Source organism: Euphorbia lathyris, chromosome 1 (assembly GCF_963576675.1).
Source record: "Euphorbia lathyris chromosome 1, ddEupLath1.1, whole genome shotgun sequence".
In the NCBI taxonomy this organism is placed as follows: Eukaryota; Viridiplantae; Streptophyta; class Magnoliopsida; order Malpighiales; family Euphorbiaceae; genus Euphorbia; species Euphorbia lathyris.
Window position 1 is genome coordinate 131872972 of NC_088910.1, and position 16945 is coordinate 131889916.

Genomic DNA, 16945 nt, shown 5'->3' on the forward strand with positions numbered 1-16945 from the left:
TGAAAAAAAAATTAAATAATTAAAAAATGCACGTTGCAAAAAAGTTTGGGGGTGCAACACGAGGACTTCCCAAGAGGTCACCCATCTTAGTACTACTCTCGCCCAAGCATGTTTAACTTCGGAGTTCTGATGGGATCCGGTGCATTAGTGCTGGTATGATCGCACCCGTCATCCCATGCAAAAACTAAGCATATATTCCATACTGGGCGCCCCTTTCTCCCGTATGCTCATCCTTCACGTGCATGCACAAGCCCCCGGACCCCAAACACTGACCCCCGCCTCGAAAACATGCACGCCATGGTGAAAAAAAAAATTAAATAATTAAAAAATGCACGTTGCAAAAAAGTTTGGGGGTGCAACACGAGGACTTCCCAAGAGGTCAACCATCTTAGTACTACTCTCGCCCAAGCACGTTTAACTTCGGAGTTCTGATGGGATCCGGTGCATTAGTGCTGGTATGATCGCACCCGTCATCACATGCAAAAACTAAGCATATATTCCATACTGGGCGCCCTTTTCTCCCGTATGCTCATCCTTCACGTGCATGCACAAGCCCCCGGACCCCAAACACTGACCCCCGCCTCGAAAACGTGCACGCCATGGTGAAAAAAAATTAAATAATTAAAAAATGCACGTTGCAAAAAAGTTTGGGCCTGCCTCGAAAACGTGCACGCCATGGTGAAAAAAAAATTAAATAATTAAAAAATGCACGTTATAAAAAAGTTTAGGGGTGCAACACGAGGACTTCCCAAGAGGTCACCCATCTTAGTACTACTCTCGCCCAAGCACGTTTAACTTCGGAGTTCTGATGGGATCCGGTGCATTAGTGCTGGTATGATCGCACCCGTCATCCCATGCAAAAACTAAGCATATATTCCATACTGGGCGCCCCTTTCTCCCGTATGCTCATCCTTCACGTGCATGCACAAGCCCCCGGACCCCAAACACTGACCCCCGCCTCGAAAACGTGCACGCCATGGTGAAAAAAAATTAAATAATTAAAAAATGCACGTTGCAAAAAAGTTTGGGCCCGCCTCGAAAACGTGCACGCCATGGTGAAAAAAAAATTAAATAATTAAAAAATGCACGTTGCAAAAAAGTTTAGGGGTGCAACACGAGGACTTCCCAAGAGGTCACCCATCTTAGTACTACTCTCGCCCAAGCACGTTTAACTTCGGAGTTCTGATGGGATCCGGTGCATTAGTGCTGGTATGATCGCACCCGTCATCCCATGCAAAAACTAAGCATATATTCCATACTGGGCGCCCCTTTCTCCCGTATGCTCATCCTTCACGTGCATGCACAAGCCCCCGGACCCCAAACACTGACCCCGCCTCGAAAACGTGCACGCCATGGTGAAAAAAAAATTAAATAATTAAAAAATGCACGTTGCAAAAAAGTTTGGGCCCGCCTCGAAAACGTGCACGCCATGGTGAAAAAAAAATTAAATAATTAAAAAATGCACGTTGCAAAAAAGTTTGGGGGTGCAACACGAGGACTTCCCAAGAGGTCACCCATCTTAGTACTACTCTCGCCCAAGCACGTTTAACTTCGGAGTTCTGATGGGATCCGGTGCATTAGTGCTGGTATGATCGCACCCGTCATCCCATGCAAAAACTAAGCATATATTCCATACTGGGCGCCCCTTTCTCCCGTATGCTCATCCTTCACGTGCATGCACAAGCCCCCGGACCCCAAACACTGACCCCCGCCTCGAAAACATGCACGCCATGGTGAAAAAAAAAATTAAATAATTAAAAAATGCACGTTGCAAAAAAGTTTGGGGGTGCAACACGAGGACTTCCCAAGAGGTCACCCATCTTAGTACTACTCTCGCCCAAGCATGTTTAACTTCGGAGTTCTGATGGGATCCGGTGCATTAGTGCTGGTATGATCGCACCCGTCATCCCATGCAAAAACTAAGCATATATTCCATACTGGGCGCCCCTTTCTCCCGTATGCTCATCCTTCACGTGCATGCACAAGCCCCCGGACCCCAAACACTGACCCCCGCCTCGAAAACATGCACGCCATGGTGAAAAAAAAAATTAAATAATTAAAAAATGCACGTTGCAAAAAAGTTTGGGGGTGCAACACGAGGACTTCCCAAGAGGTCAACCATCTTAGTACTACTCTCGCCCAAGCACGTTTAACTTCGGAGTTCTGATGGGATCCGGTGCATTAGTGCTGGTATGATCGCACCCGTCATCACATGCAAAAACTAAGCATATATTCCATACTGGGCGCCCCTTTCTCCCGTATGCTCATCCTTCACGTGCATGCACAAGCCCCCGGACCCCAAACACTGACCCCCGCCTCGAAAACGTGCACGCCATGGTGAAAAAAAATTAAATAATTAAAAAATGCACGTTGCAAAAAAGTTTGGGCCTGCCTCGAAAACGTGCACGCCATGGTGAAAAAAAAATTAAATAATTAAAAAATGCACGTTATAAAAAAGTTTAGGGGTGCAACACGAGGACTTCCCAAGAGGTCACCCATCTTAGTACTACTCTCGCCCAAGCACGTTTAACTTCGGAGTTCTGATGGGATCCGGTGCATTAGTGCTGGTATGATCGCACCCGTCATCCCATGCAAAAACTAAGCATATATTCCATACTGGGCGCCCCTTTCTCCCGTATGCTCATCCTTCACGTGCATGCACAAGCCCCCGGACCCCAAACACTGACCCCCGCCTCGAAAACGTGCACGCCATGGTGAAAAAAAAATTAAATAATTAAAAAATGCACGTTATAAAAAAGTTTAGGGGTGCAACACGAGGACTTCCCAAGAGGTCACCCATCTTAGTACTACTCTCGCCCAAGCACGTTTAACTTCGGAGTTCTGATGGGATCCGGTGCATTAGTGCTGGTATGATCGCACCCGTCATCCCATGCAAAAACTAAGCATATATTCCATACTGGGCGCCCCTTTCTCCCGTATGCTCATCCTTCACGTGCATGCACAAGCCCCCGGACCCCAAACACTGACCCCCGCCTCGAAAACATGCACGCCATGGTGAAAAAAAAAATTAAATAATTAAAAAATGCACGTTGCAAAAAAGTTTGGGGGTGCAACACGAGGACTTCCCAAGAGGTCAACCATCTTAGTACTACTCTCGCCCAAGCACGTTTAACTTCGGAGTTCTGATGGGATCCGGTGCATTAGTGCTGGTATGATCGCACCCGTCATCACATGCAAAAACTAAGCATATATTCCATACTGGGCGCCCCTTTCTCCCGTATGCTCATCCTTCACGTGCATGCACAAGCCCCCGGACCCCAAACACTGACCCCGCCTCGAAAACGTGCACGCCATGGTGAAAAAAAATTAAATAATTAAAAAATGCACGTTGCAAAAAAGTTTGGGCCCGCCTCGAAAACGTGCACGCCATGGTGAAAAAAAAATTAAATAATTAAAAAATGCACGTTATAAAAAAGTTTAGGGGTGCAACACGAGGACTTCCCAAGAGGTCACCCATCTTAGTACTACTCTCGCCCAAGCACGTTTAACTTCGGAGTTCTGATGGGATCCGATGCATTAGTGCTGGTATGATCGCACCCGTCATCCCATGCAAAAACTAAGCATATATTCCATACTGGGCGCCCCTTTCTCCCGTATGCTCATCCTTCACGTGCATGCACAAGCCCCCGGACCCCAAACACTGACCCCCGCCTCGAAAACGTGCACGCCATGGTGAAAAAAAAATTAAATAATTAAAAAATGCACGTTGCAAAAAAGTTTGGGCCCGCCTCGAAAACGTGCACGCCATGGTGAAAAAAAAATTAAATAATTAAAAAATGCACGTTGCAAAAAAGTTTAGGGGTGCAACACGAGGACTTCCCAAGAGGTCACCCATCTTAGTACTACTCTCGCCCAAGCACGTTTAACTTCGGAGTTCTGATGGGATCCGGTGCATTAGTGCTGGTATGATCGCACCCGTCATCACATGCAAAAACTAAGCATATATTCCATACTGGGCGCCCCTTTCTCCCGTATGCTCATCCTTCACGTGCATGCACAAGCCCCCGGACCCCAAACACTGACCCCGCCTCGAAAACGTGCACGCCATGGTGAAAAAAAATTAAATAATTAAAAAATGCACGTTGCAAAAAAGTTTGGGCCCGCCTCGAAAACGTGCACGCCATGGTGAAAAAAAAATTAAATAATTAAAAAATGCACGTTATAAAAAAGTTTAGGGGTGCAACACGAGGACTTCCCAAGAGGTCACCCATCTTAGTACTACTCTCGCCCAAGCACGTTTAACTTCGGAGTTCTGATGGGATCCGGTGCATTAGTGCTGGTATGATCGCACCCGTCATCACATGCAAAAACTAAGCATATATTCCATACTGGGCGCCCCTTTCTCCCGTATGCTCATCCTTCACGTGCATGCACAAGCCCCCGGACCCCAAACACTGACCCCGCCTCGAAAACGTGCACGCCATGGTGAAAAAAAATTAAATAATTAAAAAATGCACGTTGCAAAAAAGTTTGGGCCCGCCTCGAAAACGTGCACGCCATGGTGAAAAAAAAATTAAATAATTAAAAAATGCACGTTATAAAAAAGTTTAGGGGTGCAACACGAGGACTTCCCAAGAGGTCACCCATCTTAGTACTACTCTCGCCCAAGCACGTTTAGCTTCGGAGTTCTGATGGGATCCGATGCATTAGTGCTGGTATGATCGCACCCGTCATCCCATGCAAAAACTAAGCATATATTCCATACTGGGCGCCCCTTTCTCCCGTATGCTCATCCTTCACGTGCATGCACAAGCCCCCGGACCCCAAACACTGACCCCCGCCTCGAAAACGTGCACGCCATGGTGAAAAAAAAATTAAATAATTAAAAAATGCACGTTGCAAAAAAGTTTGGGCCCGCCTCGAAAACGTGCACGCCATGGTGAAAAAAAAATTAAATAATTAAAAAATGCACGTTGCAAAAAAGTTTGGGGGTGCAACACGAGGACTTCCCAAGAGGTCACCCATCTTAGTACTACTCTCGCCCAAGCACGTTTAACTTCGGAGTTCTGATGGGATCCGGTGCATTAGTGCTGGTATGATCGCACTCGTCATCCCATGCAAAAACTAAGCATATATTCCATACTGGGCGCCCCTTTCTCCCGTATGCTCATCCTTCACGTGCATGCACAAGCCCCCGGACCCCAAACACTGACCCCCGCCTCGAAAACATGCACGCCATGGTGAAAAAAAAAATTAAATAATTAAAAAATGCACGTTGCAAAAAAGTTTGGGGGTGCAACACGAGGACTTCCCAAGAGGTCACCCATCTTAGTACTACTCTCGCCCAAGCACGTTTGACTTCGGAGTTCTGATGGGATCCGGTGCATTAGTGCTGGTATGATCGCACCCGTCATCACATGCAAAAACTAAGCATATATTCCATACTGGGCGCCCCTTTCTCCCGTATGCTCATCCTTCACGTGCATGCACAAGCCCCCGGACCCCAAACACTGACCCCCGCCTCGAAAACGTGCACGCCATGGTGAAAAAAAAAATTAAATAATTAAAAAATGCACGTTGCAAAAAAGTTTGGGCCCGCCTCGAAAACGTGCACGCCATGGTGAAAAAAAAATTAAATAATTAAAAAATGCACGTTGCAAAAAAGTTTAGGGGTGCAACACGAGGACTTCCCAAGAGGTCACCCATCTTAGTACTACTCTCGCCCAAGCACGTTTAACTTCGGAGTTCTGATGGGATCCGGTGCATTAGTGCTGGTATGATCGCACCCGTCATCCCATGCAAAAACTAAGCATATATTCCATACTGGGCGCCCCTTTCTCCCGTATGCTCATCCTTCACGTGCATGCACAAGCCCCCGGACCCCAAACACTGACCCCCGCCTCGAAAACATGCACGCCATGGTGAAAAAAAAAATTAAATAATTAAAAAATGCACGTTGCAAAAAAGTTTGGGGGTGCAACACGAGGACTTCCCAAGAGGTCACCCATCTTAGTACTACTCTCGCCCAAGCATGTTTAACTTCGGAGTTCTGATGGGATCCGGTGCATTAGTGCTGGTATGATCGCACCCGTCATCCCATGCAAAAACTAAGCATATATTCCATACTGGGCGCCCCTTTCTCCCGTATGCTCATCCTTCACGTGCATGCACAAGCCCCCGGACCCCAAACACTGACCCCCGCCTCGAAAACATGCACGCCATGGTGAAAAAAAAATTAAATAATTAAAAAATGCACGTTGCAAAAAAGTTTGGGGGTGCAACACGAGGACTTCCCAAGAGGTCAACCATCTTAGTACTACTCTCGCCCAAGCACGTTTAACTTCGGAGTTCTGATGGGATCCGGTGCATTAGTGCTGGTATGATCGCACCCGTCATCACATGCAAAAACTAAGCATATATTCCATACTGGGCGCCCCTTTCTCCCGTATGCTCATCCTTCACGTGCATGCACAAGCCCCCGGACCCCAAACACTGACCCCCGCCTCGAAAACGTGCACGCCATGGTGAAAAAAAATTAAATAATTAAAAAATGCACGTTGCAAAAAAGTTTGGGCCTGCCTCGAAAACGTGCACGCCATGGTGAAAAAAAAATTAAATAATTAAAAAATGCACGTTATAAAAAAGTTTAGGGGTGCAACACGAGGACTTCCCAAGAGGTCACCCATCTTAGTACTACTCTCGCCCAAGCACGTTTAACTTCGGAGTTCTGATGGGATCCGGTGCATTAGTGCTGGTATGATCGCACCCGTCATCCCATGCAAAAACTAAGCATATATTCCATACTGGGCGCCCCTTTCTCCCGTATGCTCATCCTTCACGTGCATGCACAAGCCCCCGGACCCCAAACACTGACCCCCGCCTCGAAAACGTGCACGCCATGGTGAAAAAAAAATTAAATAATTAAAAAATGCACGTTATAAAAAAGTTTAGGGGTGCAACACGAGGACTTCCCAAGAGGTCACCCATCTTAGTACTACTCTCGCCCAAGCACGTTTAACTTCGGAGTTCTGATGGGATCCGGTGCATTAGTGCTGGTATGATCGCACCCGTCATCCCATGCAAAAACTAAGCATATATTCCATACTGGGCGCCCCTTTCTCCCGTATGCTCATCCTTCACGTGCATGCACAAGCCCCCGGACCCCAAACACTGACCCCCGCCTCGAAAACATGCACGCCATGGTGAAAAAAAAAATTAAATAATTAAAAAATGCACGTTGCAAAAAAGTTTGGGGGTGCAACACGAGGACTTCCCAAGAGGTCAACCATCTTAGTACTACTCTCGCCCAAGCACGTTTAACTTCGGAGTTCTGATGGGATCCGGTGCATTAGTGCTGGTATGATCGCACCCGTCATCACATGCAAAAACTAAGCATATATTCCATACTGGGCGCCCCTTTCTCCCGTATGCTCATCCTTCACGTGCATGCACAAGCCCCCGGACCCCAAACACTGACCCCGCCTCGAAAACGTGCACGCCATGGTGAAAAAAAATTAAATAATTAAAAAATGCACGTTGCAAAAAAGTTTGGGCCCGCCTCGAAAACGTGCACGCCATGGTGAAAAAAAAATTAAATAATTAAAAAATGCACGTTATAAAAAAGTTTAGGGGTGCAACACGAGGACTTCACAAGAGGTCACCCATCTTAGTACTACTCTCGCCCAAGCACGTTTAACTTCGGAGTTCTGATGGGATCCGATGCATTAGTGCTGGTATGATCGCACCCGTCATCCCATGCAAAAACTAAGCATATATTCCATACTGGGCGCCCCTTTCTCCCGTATGCTCATCCTTCACGTGCATGCACAAGCCCCCGGACCCCAAACACTGACCCCCGCCTCGAAAACGTGCACGCCATGGTGAAAAAAAAATTAAATAATTAAAAAATGCACGTTGCAAAAAAGTTTGGGCCCGCCTCGAAAACGTGCACGCCATGGTGAAAAAAAAATTAAATAATTAAAAAATGCACGTTACAAAAAAGTTTAGGGGTGCAACACGAGGACTTCCCAAGAGGTCACCCATCTTAGTACTACTCTCGCCCAAGCACGTTTAACTTCGGAGTTCTGATGGGATCCGGTGCATTAGTGCTGGTATGATCGCACCCGTCATCACATGCAAAAACTAAGCATATATTCCATACTGGGCGCCCCTTTCTCCCGTATGCTCATCCTTCACGTGCATGCACAAGCCCCCGGACCCCAAACACTGACCCCGCCTCGAAAACGTGCACGCCATGGTGAAAAAAAATTAAATAATTAAAAAATGCACGTTGCAAAAAAGTTTGGGCCCGCCTCGAAAACGTGCACGCCATGGTGAAAAAAAATTAAATAATTAAAAAATGCACGTTATAAAAAAGTTTAGGGGTGCAACACGAGGACTTCCCAAGAGGTCACCCATCTTAGTACTACTCTCGCCCAAGCACGTTTAACTTCGGAGTTCTGATGGGATCCGGTGCATTAGTGCTGGTATGATCGCACCCGTCATCACATGCAAAAACTAAGCATATATTCCATACTGGGCGCCCCTTTCTCCCGTATGCTCATCCTTCACGTGCATGCACAAGCCCCCGGACCCCAAACACTGACCCCGCCTCGAAAACGTGCACGCCATGGTGAAAAAAAATTAAATAATTAAAAAATGCACGTTGCAAAAAAGTTTGGGCCCGCCTCGAAAACGTGCACGCCATGGTGAAAAAAAAATTAAATAATTAAAAAATGCACGTTATAAAAAAGTTTAGGGGTGCAACACGAGGACTTCCCAAGAGGTCACCCATCTTAGTACTACTCTCGCCCAAGCACGTTTAGCTTCGGAGTTCTGATGGGATCCGATGCATTAGTGCTGGTATGATCGCACCCATCATCCCATGCAAAAACTAAGCATATATTCCATACTGGGCGCCCCTTTCTCCCGTATGCTCATCCTTCACGTGCATGCACAAGCCCCCGGACCCCAAACACTGACCCCCGCCTCGAAAACGTGCACGCCATGGTGAAAAAAAAATTAAATAATTAAAAAATGCACGTTGCAAAAAAGTTTGGGCCCGCCTCGAAAACGTGCACGCCATGGTGAAAAAAAAATTAAATAATTAAAAAATGCACGTTGCAAAAAAGTTTGGGGGTGCAACACGAGGACTTCCCAAGAGGTCACCCATCTTAGTACTACTCTCGCCCAAGCACGTTTAACTTCGGAGTTCTGATGGGATCCGGTGCATTAGTGCTGGTATGATCGCACTCGTCATCCCATGCAAAAACTAAGCATATATTCCATACTGGGCGCCCCTTTCTCCCGTATGCTCATCCTTCACGTGCATGCACAAGCCCCCGGACCCCAAACACTGACCCCCGCCTCGAAAACATGCACGCCATGGTGAAAAAAAAAATTAAATAATTAAAAAATGCACGTTGCAAAAAAGTTTGGGGGTGCAACACGAGGACTTCCCAAGAGGTCACCCATCTTAGTACTACTCTCGCCCAAGCACGTTTAACTTCGGAGTTCTGATGGGATCCGGTGCATTAGTGCTGGTATGATCGCACCCGTCATCACATGCAAAAACTAAGCATATATTCCATACTGGGCGCCCCTTTCTCCCGTATGCTCATCCTTCACGTGCATGCACAAGCCCCCGGACCCCAAACACTGACCCCCGCCTCGAAAACGTGCACGCCATGGTGAAAAAAAAAATTAAATAATTAAAAAATGCACGTTGCAAAAAAGTTTGGGCCCGCCTCGAAAACGTGCACGCCATGGTGAAAAAAAAATTAAATAATTAAAAAATGCACGTTGCAAAAAAGTTTAGGGGTGCAACACGAGGACTTCCCAAGAGGTCACCCATCTTAGTACTACTCTCGCCCAAGCACGTTTAACTTCGGAGTTCTGATGGGATCCGGTGCATTAGTGCTGGTATGATCGCACGCGTCATCCCATGCAAAAACTAAGCATATATTCCATACTGGGCGCCCCTTTCTCCCGTATGCTCATCCTTCACGTGCATGCACAAGCCCCCGGACCCCAAACACTGACCCCCGCCTCGAAAACATGCACGCCATGGTGAAAAAAAAATTAAATAATTAAAAAATGCACGTTGCAAAAAAGTTTGGGGGTGCAACACGAGGACTTCCCAAGAGGTCAACCATCTTAGTACTACTCTCGCCCAAGCACGTTTAACTTCGGAGTTCTGATGGGATCCGGTGCATTAGTGCTGGTATGATCGCACCCGTCATCACATGCAAAAACTAAGCATATATTCCATACTGGGCGCCCCTTTCTCCCGTATGCTCATCCTTCACGTGCATGCACAAGCCCCCGGACCCCAAACACTGACCCCCGCCTCGAAAACGTGCACGCCATGGTGAAAAAAAATTAAATAATTAAAAAATGCACGTTGCAAAAAAGTTTGGGCCCGCCTCGAAAACGTGCACGCCATGGTTAAAAAAAAATTAAATAATTAAAAAATGCACGTTATAAAAAAGTTTAGGGGTGCAACACGAGGACTTCCCAAGAGGTCACCCATCTTAGTACTACTCTCGCACAAGCACGTTTAACTTCGGAGTTCTGATGGGATCCGGTGCATTAGTGCTGGTATGATCGCACCCGTCATCCCATGCAAAAACTAAGCATATATTCCATACTGGGCGCCCCTTTCTCCCGTATGCTCATCCTTCACGTGCATGCACAAGCCCCCGGACCCCAAACACTGACCCCCGCCTCGAAAACGTGCACGCCATGGTGAAAAAAAATTAAATAATTAAAAAATGCACGTTGCAAAAAAGTTTGGGCCCGCCTCGAAAACGTGCACGCCATGGTGAAAAAAAAATTAAATAATTAAAAAATTCACGTTGCAAAAAAGTTTAAGGGTGCAACACGAGGACTTCCCAAGAGGTCACCCATCTTAGTACTACTCTCGCCCAAGCACGTTTAACTTCGGAGTTCTGATGGGATCCGGTGCATTAGTGCTGGTATGATCGCACCCGTCATCCCATGCAAAAACTAAGCATATATTCCATACTGGGCGCCCCTTTCTCCCGTATGCTCATCCTTCACGTGCATGCACAAGCCCCCGGACCCCAAACACTGACCCCGCCTCGAAAACGTGCACGCCATGGTGAAAAAAAAATTAAATAATTAAAAAATGCACGTTGCAAAAAAGTTTGGGGGTGCAACACGAGGACTTCCCAAGAGGTCACCCATCTTAGTACTACTCTCGTCCAAGCACGTTTAACTTCGGAGTTCTGATGGGATCCGGTGCATTAGTGCTGGTATGATCGCACCCGTCATCCCATGCAAAAACTAAGCATATATTCCATGCTGGGCGCCCCTTTCTCCCGTATGCTCATCCTTCACGTGCATGCACAAGCCCCCGGACCCCAAACACTGACCCCCGCCTCGAAAACATGCACGCCATGGTGAAAAAAAAAATTAAATAATTAAAAAATGCACGTTGCAAAAAAGTTTGGGGGTGCAACACGAGGACTTCCCAAGAGGTCAACCATCTTAGTACTACTCACGCCCAAGCACGTTTAACTTCGGAGTTCTGATGGGATCCGGTGCATTAGTGCTGGTATGATCGCACCCGTCATCACATGCAAAAACTAAGCATATATTCCATACTGGGCGCCCCTTTCTCCCGTATGCTCATCCTTCACGTGCATGCACAAGCCCCCGGACCCCAAACACTGACCCCCGCCTCGAAAACGTGCACGCCATGGTGAAAAAAAATTAAATAATTAAAAAATGCACGTTGCAAAAAAGTTTGGGCCCGCCTCGAAAACGTGCACGCCATGGTGAAAAAAAAATTAAATAATTAAAAAATGCACGTTGCAAAAAAGTTTAGGGGTGCAACACGAGGACTTCCCAAGAGGTCACCCATCTTAGTACTACTCTCGCCCAAGCACGTTTAACTTCGGAGTTCTGATGGGATCCGGTGCATTAGTGCTGGTATGATCGCACCCGTCATCCCATGCAAAAACTAAGCATATATTCCATACTGGGCGCCCCTTTCTCCCGTATGCTCATCCTTCACGTGCATGCACAAGCCCCCGGACCCCAAACACTGACCCCGCCTCGAAAACGTGCACGCCATGGTGAAAAAAAAATTAAATAATTAAAAAATGCACGTTGCAAAAAAGTTTGGGCCCGCCTCGAAAACGTGCACGCCATGGTGAAAAAAAAATTAAATAATTAAAAAATGCACGTTGCAAAAAAGTTTGGGGGTGCAACACGAGGACTTCCCAAGAGGTCACCCATCTTAGTACTACTCTCGCCCAAGCACGTTTAACTTCGGAGTTCTGATGGGATCCGGTGCATTAGTGCTGGTATGATCGCACCCGTCATCCCATGCAAAAACTAAGCATATATTCCATACTGGGCGCCCCTTTCTCCCGTATGCTCATCCTTCACGTGCATGCACAAGCCCCCGGACCCCAAACACTGACCCCCGCCTCGAAAACATGCACGCCATGGTGAAAAAAAAAATTAAATAATTAAAAAATGCACGTTGCAAAAAAGTTTGGGGGTGCAACACGAGGACTTCCCAAGAGGTCAACCATCTTAGTACTACTCACGCCCAAGCACGTTTAACTTCGGAGTTCTGATGGGATCCGGTGCATTAGTGCTGGTATGATCGCACCCGTCATCACATGCAAAAACTAAGCATATATTCCATACTGGGCGCCCCTTTCTCCCGTATGCTCATCCTTCACGTGCATGCACAAGCCCCCGGACCCCAAACACTGACCCCCGCCTCGAAAACGTGCACGCCATGGTGAAAAAAAATTAAATAATTAAAAAATGCACGTTGCAAAAAAGTTTGGGCCCGCCTCGAAAACGTGCACGCCATGGTGAAAAAAAAATTAAATAATTAAAAAATGCACGTTGCAAAAAAGTTTAGGGGTGCAACACGAGGACTTCCCAAGAGGTCACCCATCTTAGTACTACTCTCGCCCAAGCACGTTTAACTTCGGAGTTCTGATGGGATCCGGTGCATTAGTGCTGGTATGATCGCACCCGTCATCCCATGCAAAAACTAAGCATATATTCCATACTGGGCGCCCCTTTCTCCCGTATGCTCATCCTTCACGTGCATGCACAAGCCCCCGGACCCCAAACACTGACCCCGCCTCGAAAACGTGCACGCCATGGTGAAAAAAAAATTAAATAATTAAAAAATGCACGTTGCAAAAAAGTTTGGGCCCGCCTCGAAAACGTGCACGCCATGGTGAAAAAAAAATTAAATAATTAAAAAATGCACGTTGCAAAAAAGTTTGGGGGTGCAACACGAGGACTTCCCAAGAGGTCACCCATCTTAGTACTACTCTCGCCCAAGCACGTTTAACTTCGGAGTTCTGATGGGATCCGGTGCATTAGTGCTGGTATGATCGCACCCGTCATCCCATGCAAAAACTAAGCATATATTCCATACTGGGCGCCCCTTTCTCCCGTATGCTCATCCTTCACGTGCATGCACAAGCCCCCGGACCCCAAACACTGACCCCCGCCTCGAAAACATGCACGCCATGGTGAAAAAAAAAATTAAATAATTAAAAAATGCACGTTGCAAAAAAGTTTGGGGGTGCAACACGAGGACTTCCCAAGAGGTCAACCATCTTAGTACTACTCTCGCCCAAGCACGTTTAACTTCGGAGTTCTGATGGGATCCGGTGCATTAGTGCTGGTATGATCGCACCCGTCATCACATGCAAAAACTAAGCATATATTCCATACTGGGCGCCCCTTTCTCCCGTATGCTCATCCTTCACGTGCATGCACAAGCCCCCGGACCCCAAACACTGACCCTCGCCTCGAAAACGTGCACGCCATGGTGAAAAAAAATTAAATAATTAAAAAATGCACGTTGCAAAAAAGTTTGGGCCCGCCTCGAAAACGTGCACGCCATGGTGAAAAAAAAATTAAATAATTAAAAAATGCACGTTATAAAAAAGTTTAGGGGTGCAACACGAGGACTTCCCAAGAGGTCACCCATCTTAGTACTACTCTCGCCCAAGCACGTTTAACTTCGGAGTTCTGATGGGATCCGATGCATTAGTGCTGGTATGATCGCACCCGTCATCCCATGCAAAAACTAAGCATATATTCCATACTGGGCGCCCCTTTCTCCCGTATGCTCATCCTTCACGTGCATGCACAAGCCCCCGGACCCCAAACACTGACCCCCGCCTCGAAAACGTGCACGCCATGGTGAAAAAAAAATTAAATAATTAAAAAATGCACGTTGCAAAAAAGTTTGGGCCCGCCTCGAAAACGTGCACGCCATGGTGAAAAAAAAATTAAATAATTAAAAAATGCACGTTGCAAAAAAGTTTGGGGGTGCAACACGAGGACTTCCCAAGAGGTCACCCATCTTAGTACTACTCTCGCCCAAGCACGTTTAACTTCGGAGTTCTGATGGGATCCGGTGCATTAGTGCTGGTATGATCGCACTCGTCATCCCATGCAAAAACTAAGCATATATTCCATACTGGGCGCCCCTTTCTCCCGTATGCTCATCCTTCACGTGCATGCACAAGCCCCCGGACCCCAAACACTGACCCCCGCCTCGAAAACATGCACGCCATGGTGAAAAAAAAAATTAAATAATTAAAAAATGCACGTTGCAAAAAAGTTTGGGGGTGCAACACGAGGACTTCCCAAGAGGTCACCCATCTTAGTACTACTCTCGCCCAAGCACGTTTAACTTCGGAGTTCTGATGGGATCCGGTGCATTAGTGCTGGTATGATCGCACCCGTCATCACATGCAAAAACTAAGCATATATTCCATACTGGGCGCCCCTTTCTCCCGTATGCTCATCCTTCACGTGCATGCACAAGCCCCCGGACCCCAAACACTGACCCCCGCCTCGAAAACGTGCACGCCATGGTGAAAAAAAAAATTAAATAATTAAAAAATGCACGTTGCAAAAAAGTTTGGGCCCGCCTCGAAAACGTGCACGCCATGGTGAAAAAAAAATTAAATAATTAAAAAATGCACGTTGCAAAAAAGTTTAGGGGTGCAGCACGTTGCAAAAAAGTTTGGGGGTGCAACACGAGGACTTCCCAAGAGGTCACCCATCTTAGTACTACTCTCGCCCAAGCACGTTTAACTTCGGAGTTCTGATGGGATCCGGTGCATTAGTGCTGGTATGATCGCACCCGTCATCACATGCAAAAACTAAGCATATATTCCATACTGGGCGCCCCTTTCTCCCGTATGCTCATCCTTCACGTGCATGCACAAGCCCCCGGACCCCAAACACTGACCCCCGCCTCGAAAACGTGCACGCCATGGTGAAAAAAAAATTAAATAATTAAAAAATGCACGTTGCAAAAAAGTTTGGGCCCGCCTCGAAAACGTGCACGCCATGGTGAAAAAAAAAATTAAATAATTAAAAAATGCACGTTGCAAAAAAGTTTAGGGGTGCAACACGAGGACTTCCCAAGAGGTCACCCATCTTAGTACTACTCTCGCCCAAGCACGTTTAACTTCGGAGTTCTGATGGGATCCGGTGCATTAGTGCTGGTATGATCGCACCCGTCATCCCATGCAAAAACTAAGCATATATTCCATACTGGGCGCCCCTTTCTCCCGTATGCTCATCCTTCACGTGCATGCACAAGCCCCCGGACCCCAAACACTGACCCCCGCCTCGAAAACGTGCACGCCATGGTGAAAAAAAAATTAAATAATTAAAAAATGCACGTTGCAAAAAAGTTTGTGCCCGCCTCGAAAACGTGCACGCCATGGTGAAAAAAAAATTAAATAATTAAAAAATGCACGTTGCAAAAAAGTTTGGGGGTGCAACACGAGGACTTCCCAAGAGGTCACCCATCTTAGTACTACTCTCGCCCAAGCATGTTTAGCTTCGGAGTTCTGATGGGATCCGGTGCATTAGTGCTGGTATGATCGCACCCGTCATCCCATGCAAAAACTAAGCATATAATCCATACTGGGCGCCCCTTTCTCCCGTATGCTCATCCTTCACGTGCATGCACAAGCCCCCGGACCCCAAACACTGACCCCCGCCTCGAAAACATGCACGCCATAGTGAAAAAAAAAATTAAATAATTAAAAAATGCACGTTGCAAAAAAGTTTGGGGGTGCAACACGAGGACTTCCCAAGAGGTCAACCATCTTAGTACTACTCTCGCCCAAGCACGTTTAACTTCGGAGTTCTGATGGGATCCGGTGCATTAGTGTTGGTATGATCGCACCCGTCATCACATGCAAAAACTAAGCATATATTCCATACTGGGCGCCCCTTCCTCCCGTATGCTCATCCTTCACGTGCATGCACAAGCCCCCGGACCCCAAACACTGACCCCCGCCTCGAAAACGTGCACGCCATGGTGAAAAAAAATTAAATAATTAAAAAATGCACGTTGCAAAAAAGTTTGGGCCCGCCTCGAAAACGTGCACGCCATGGTGAAAAAAAAATTAAATAATTAAAAAATGCACGTTATAAAAAAGTTTAGGGGTGCAACACGAGGACTTCCCAAGAGGTCACCCATCTTAGTACTACTCTCGCCCAAGCACGTTTAACTTCGGAGTTCTGATGGGATCCGGTGCATTAGTGCTGGTATGATCGCACCCGTCATCCCATGCAAAAACTAAGCATATATTCCATACTGGGCGCCCCTTTCTCCCGTATGCTCATCCTTCACGTGCATGCACAAGCCCCCGGACCCCAAACACTGACCCCCGCCTCGAAAACGTGCACGCCATAGTGAAAAAAAATTAAATAATTAAAAAATGCACGTTGCAAAAAAGTTTGGGCCCGCCTCGAAAACGTGCACGCCATGGTGAAAAAAAAATTAAATAATTAAAAAATGCACGTTGCAAAAAAGTTTAAGGGTGCAACACGAGGACTTCCCAAGAGGTCACCCATCTTAGTACTACTCTCGCCCAAGCACGTTTAACTTCGGAGTTCTGATGGGATCCGGTGCATTAGTGCTGGTATGATCGCACCCGTC

General features: G+C 46.8%; 49 non-coding genes across 49 annotated transcripts; all 49 read right to left on the reverse strand.

The window, feature by feature from the left end:
- Positions 1-48: 48 nt before the first annotated feature.
- Positions 49-167, reverse strand: LOC136213367 (5S ribosomal RNA). The gene has a single exon (XR_010680482.1). It is a non-coding gene; the product is annotated as a 5S ribosomal RNA (ribosomal RNA).
- Positions 168-350: 183 nt separating this feature from the next.
- On the reverse strand, positions 351-469 carry LOC136212641 (5S ribosomal RNA). The gene has a single exon (XR_010679788.1). It is a non-coding gene; the product is annotated as a 5S ribosomal RNA (ribosomal RNA).
- A 258-nt stretch (positions 470-727) lies between these two features.
- Positions 728-846, reverse strand: LOC136212779 (5S ribosomal RNA). Its single transcript, XR_010679920.1, has one exon. It is a non-coding gene; the product is annotated as a 5S ribosomal RNA (ribosomal RNA).
- Positions 847-1104: 258 nt separating this feature from the next.
- On the reverse strand, positions 1105-1223 carry LOC136212790 (5S ribosomal RNA). Its single transcript, XR_010679933.1, has one exon. It is a non-coding gene; the product is annotated as a 5S ribosomal RNA (ribosomal RNA).
- A 258-nt stretch (positions 1224-1481) lies between these two features.
- Positions 1482-1600, reverse strand: LOC136212803 (5S ribosomal RNA). The gene has a single exon (XR_010679945.1). It is a non-coding gene; the product is annotated as a 5S ribosomal RNA (ribosomal RNA).
- Positions 1601-1783: 183 nt separating this feature from the next.
- LOC136213368 (5S ribosomal RNA) lies at positions 1784-1902 on the reverse strand. Its single transcript, XR_010680483.1, has one exon. It is a non-coding gene; the product is annotated as a 5S ribosomal RNA (ribosomal RNA).
- Positions 1903-2085: 183 nt separating this feature from the next.
- Positions 2086-2204, reverse strand: LOC136212642 (5S ribosomal RNA). The gene has a single exon (XR_010679789.1). It is a non-coding gene; the product is annotated as a 5S ribosomal RNA (ribosomal RNA).
- Positions 2205-2462: 258 nt separating this feature from the next.
- Positions 2463-2581, reverse strand: LOC136212814 (5S ribosomal RNA). Its single transcript, XR_010679956.1, has one exon. It is a non-coding gene; the product is annotated as a 5S ribosomal RNA (ribosomal RNA).
- A 182-nt stretch (positions 2582-2763) lies between these two features.
- On the reverse strand, positions 2764-2882 carry LOC136212826 (5S ribosomal RNA). The gene has a single exon (XR_010679967.1). It is a non-coding gene; the product is annotated as a 5S ribosomal RNA (ribosomal RNA).
- A 183-nt stretch (positions 2883-3065) lies between these two features.
- Positions 3066-3184, reverse strand: LOC136212644 (5S ribosomal RNA). The gene has a single exon (XR_010679791.1). It is a non-coding gene; the product is annotated as a 5S ribosomal RNA (ribosomal RNA).
- Positions 3185-3441: 257 nt separating this feature from the next.
- LOC136213235 (5S ribosomal RNA) lies at positions 3442-3560 on the reverse strand. The gene has a single exon (XR_010680359.1). It is a non-coding gene; the product is annotated as a 5S ribosomal RNA (ribosomal RNA).
- A 259-nt stretch (positions 3561-3819) lies between these two features.
- Positions 3820-3938, reverse strand: LOC136212837 (5S ribosomal RNA). The gene has a single exon (XR_010679978.1). It is a non-coding gene; the product is annotated as a 5S ribosomal RNA (ribosomal RNA).
- Positions 3939-4195: 257 nt separating this feature from the next.
- Positions 4196-4314, reverse strand: LOC136212848 (5S ribosomal RNA). The gene has a single exon (XR_010679989.1). It is a non-coding gene; the product is annotated as a 5S ribosomal RNA (ribosomal RNA).
- A 257-nt stretch (positions 4315-4571) lies between these two features.
- On the reverse strand, positions 4572-4690 carry LOC136213590 (5S ribosomal RNA). The gene has a single exon (XR_010680692.1). It is a non-coding gene; the product is annotated as a 5S ribosomal RNA (ribosomal RNA).
- Positions 4691-4949: 259 nt separating this feature from the next.
- LOC136212371 (5S ribosomal RNA) lies at positions 4950-5068 on the reverse strand. The gene has a single exon (XR_010679532.1). It is a non-coding gene; the product is annotated as a 5S ribosomal RNA (ribosomal RNA).
- A 183-nt stretch (positions 5069-5251) lies between these two features.
- LOC136212155 (5S ribosomal RNA) lies at positions 5252-5370 on the reverse strand. Its single transcript, XR_010679327.1, has one exon. It is a non-coding gene; the product is annotated as a 5S ribosomal RNA (ribosomal RNA).
- Positions 5371-5630: 260 nt separating this feature from the next.
- On the reverse strand, positions 5631-5749 carry LOC136212860 (5S ribosomal RNA). The gene has a single exon (XR_010680001.1). It is a non-coding gene; the product is annotated as a 5S ribosomal RNA (ribosomal RNA).
- A 183-nt stretch (positions 5750-5932) lies between these two features.
- On the reverse strand, positions 5933-6051 carry LOC136213369 (5S ribosomal RNA). Its single transcript, XR_010680484.1, has one exon. It is a non-coding gene; the product is annotated as a 5S ribosomal RNA (ribosomal RNA).
- A 182-nt stretch (positions 6052-6233) lies between these two features.
- LOC136212646 (5S ribosomal RNA) lies at positions 6234-6352 on the reverse strand. The gene has a single exon (XR_010679792.1). It is a non-coding gene; the product is annotated as a 5S ribosomal RNA (ribosomal RNA).
- A 258-nt stretch (positions 6353-6610) lies between these two features.
- On the reverse strand, positions 6611-6729 carry LOC136212871 (5S ribosomal RNA). Its single transcript, XR_010680012.1, has one exon. It is a non-coding gene; the product is annotated as a 5S ribosomal RNA (ribosomal RNA).
- Positions 6730-6911: 182 nt separating this feature from the next.
- On the reverse strand, positions 6912-7030 carry LOC136212884 (5S ribosomal RNA). Its single transcript, XR_010680024.1, has one exon. It is a non-coding gene; the product is annotated as a 5S ribosomal RNA (ribosomal RNA).
- A 183-nt stretch (positions 7031-7213) lies between these two features.
- LOC136212647 (5S ribosomal RNA) lies at positions 7214-7332 on the reverse strand. The gene has a single exon (XR_010679793.1). It is a non-coding gene; the product is annotated as a 5S ribosomal RNA (ribosomal RNA).
- A 257-nt stretch (positions 7333-7589) lies between these two features.
- Positions 7590-7708, reverse strand: LOC136214204 (5S ribosomal RNA). The gene has a single exon (XR_010681301.1). It is a non-coding gene; the product is annotated as a 5S ribosomal RNA (ribosomal RNA).
- A 259-nt stretch (positions 7709-7967) lies between these two features.
- Positions 7968-8086, reverse strand: LOC136212895 (5S ribosomal RNA). The gene has a single exon (XR_010680035.1). It is a non-coding gene; the product is annotated as a 5S ribosomal RNA (ribosomal RNA).
- Positions 8087-8342: 256 nt separating this feature from the next.
- LOC136212907 (5S ribosomal RNA) lies at positions 8343-8461 on the reverse strand. The gene has a single exon (XR_010680047.1). It is a non-coding gene; the product is annotated as a 5S ribosomal RNA (ribosomal RNA).
- Positions 8462-8718: 257 nt separating this feature from the next.
- LOC136213592 (5S ribosomal RNA) lies at positions 8719-8837 on the reverse strand. The gene has a single exon (XR_010680694.1). It is a non-coding gene; the product is annotated as a 5S ribosomal RNA (ribosomal RNA).
- A 259-nt stretch (positions 8838-9096) lies between these two features.
- On the reverse strand, positions 9097-9215 carry LOC136212372 (5S ribosomal RNA). Its single transcript, XR_010679533.1, has one exon. It is a non-coding gene; the product is annotated as a 5S ribosomal RNA (ribosomal RNA).
- A 183-nt stretch (positions 9216-9398) lies between these two features.
- Positions 9399-9517, reverse strand: LOC136212918 (5S ribosomal RNA). Its single transcript, XR_010680058.1, has one exon. It is a non-coding gene; the product is annotated as a 5S ribosomal RNA (ribosomal RNA).
- A 260-nt stretch (positions 9518-9777) lies between these two features.
- On the reverse strand, positions 9778-9896 carry LOC136213320 (5S ribosomal RNA). Its single transcript, XR_010680438.1, has one exon. It is a non-coding gene; the product is annotated as a 5S ribosomal RNA (ribosomal RNA).
- A 182-nt stretch (positions 9897-10078) lies between these two features.
- LOC136212648 (5S ribosomal RNA) lies at positions 10079-10197 on the reverse strand. The gene has a single exon (XR_010679794.1). It is a non-coding gene; the product is annotated as a 5S ribosomal RNA (ribosomal RNA).
- A 258-nt stretch (positions 10198-10455) lies between these two features.
- On the reverse strand, positions 10456-10574 carry LOC136214190 (5S ribosomal RNA). The gene has a single exon (XR_010681288.1). It is a non-coding gene; the product is annotated as a 5S ribosomal RNA (ribosomal RNA).
- Positions 10575-10832: 258 nt separating this feature from the next.
- On the reverse strand, positions 10833-10951 carry LOC136211686 (5S ribosomal RNA). Its single transcript, XR_010678881.1, has one exon. It is a non-coding gene; the product is annotated as a 5S ribosomal RNA (ribosomal RNA).
- A 181-nt stretch (positions 10952-11132) lies between these two features.
- Positions 11133-11251, reverse strand: LOC136212139 (5S ribosomal RNA). Its single transcript, XR_010679312.1, has one exon. It is a non-coding gene; the product is annotated as a 5S ribosomal RNA (ribosomal RNA).
- Positions 11252-11434: 183 nt separating this feature from the next.
- LOC136213333 (5S ribosomal RNA) lies at positions 11435-11553 on the reverse strand. The gene has a single exon (XR_010680450.1). It is a non-coding gene; the product is annotated as a 5S ribosomal RNA (ribosomal RNA).
- Positions 11554-11811: 258 nt separating this feature from the next.
- Positions 11812-11930, reverse strand: LOC136212930 (5S ribosomal RNA). The gene has a single exon (XR_010680069.1). It is a non-coding gene; the product is annotated as a 5S ribosomal RNA (ribosomal RNA).
- A 258-nt stretch (positions 11931-12188) lies between these two features.
- On the reverse strand, positions 12189-12307 carry LOC136212942 (5S ribosomal RNA). The gene has a single exon (XR_010680080.1). It is a non-coding gene; the product is annotated as a 5S ribosomal RNA (ribosomal RNA).
- Positions 12308-12490: 183 nt separating this feature from the next.
- LOC136213335 (5S ribosomal RNA) lies at positions 12491-12609 on the reverse strand. Its single transcript, XR_010680452.1, has one exon. It is a non-coding gene; the product is annotated as a 5S ribosomal RNA (ribosomal RNA).
- Positions 12610-12867: 258 nt separating this feature from the next.
- Positions 12868-12986, reverse strand: LOC136212954 (5S ribosomal RNA). The gene has a single exon (XR_010680091.1). It is a non-coding gene; the product is annotated as a 5S ribosomal RNA (ribosomal RNA).
- A 258-nt stretch (positions 12987-13244) lies between these two features.
- On the reverse strand, positions 13245-13363 carry LOC136212966 (5S ribosomal RNA). The gene has a single exon (XR_010680102.1). It is a non-coding gene; the product is annotated as a 5S ribosomal RNA (ribosomal RNA).
- A 183-nt stretch (positions 13364-13546) lies between these two features.
- Positions 13547-13665, reverse strand: LOC136212649 (5S ribosomal RNA). Its single transcript, XR_010679795.1, has one exon. It is a non-coding gene; the product is annotated as a 5S ribosomal RNA (ribosomal RNA).
- Positions 13666-13923: 258 nt separating this feature from the next.
- LOC136213236 (5S ribosomal RNA) lies at positions 13924-14042 on the reverse strand. Its single transcript, XR_010680360.1, has one exon. It is a non-coding gene; the product is annotated as a 5S ribosomal RNA (ribosomal RNA).
- A 259-nt stretch (positions 14043-14301) lies between these two features.
- On the reverse strand, positions 14302-14420 carry LOC136212373 (5S ribosomal RNA). Its single transcript, XR_010679534.1, has one exon. It is a non-coding gene; the product is annotated as a 5S ribosomal RNA (ribosomal RNA).
- A 183-nt stretch (positions 14421-14603) lies between these two features.
- Positions 14604-14722, reverse strand: LOC136212978 (5S ribosomal RNA). Its single transcript, XR_010680113.1, has one exon. It is a non-coding gene; the product is annotated as a 5S ribosomal RNA (ribosomal RNA).
- Positions 14723-15010: 288 nt separating this feature from the next.
- On the reverse strand, positions 15011-15129 carry LOC136212989 (5S ribosomal RNA). Its single transcript, XR_010680124.1, has one exon. It is a non-coding gene; the product is annotated as a 5S ribosomal RNA (ribosomal RNA).
- Positions 15130-15389: 260 nt separating this feature from the next.
- On the reverse strand, positions 15390-15508 carry LOC136213002 (5S ribosomal RNA). The gene has a single exon (XR_010680137.1). It is a non-coding gene; the product is annotated as a 5S ribosomal RNA (ribosomal RNA).
- A 259-nt stretch (positions 15509-15767) lies between these two features.
- LOC136213791 (5S ribosomal RNA) lies at positions 15768-15886 on the reverse strand. The gene has a single exon (XR_010680894.1). It is a non-coding gene; the product is annotated as a 5S ribosomal RNA (ribosomal RNA).
- A 183-nt stretch (positions 15887-16069) lies between these two features.
- On the reverse strand, positions 16070-16188 carry LOC136214830 (5S ribosomal RNA). The gene has a single exon (XR_010681898.1). It is a non-coding gene; the product is annotated as a 5S ribosomal RNA (ribosomal RNA).
- A 258-nt stretch (positions 16189-16446) lies between these two features.
- On the reverse strand, positions 16447-16565 carry LOC136213014 (5S ribosomal RNA). The gene has a single exon (XR_010680148.1). It is a non-coding gene; the product is annotated as a 5S ribosomal RNA (ribosomal RNA).
- A 258-nt stretch (positions 16566-16823) lies between these two features.
- On the reverse strand, positions 16824-16942 carry LOC136211687 (5S ribosomal RNA). Its single transcript, XR_010678882.1, has one exon. It is a non-coding gene; the product is annotated as a 5S ribosomal RNA (ribosomal RNA).
- Between the last annotated feature and the right edge of the window lie 3 nt (positions 16943-16945).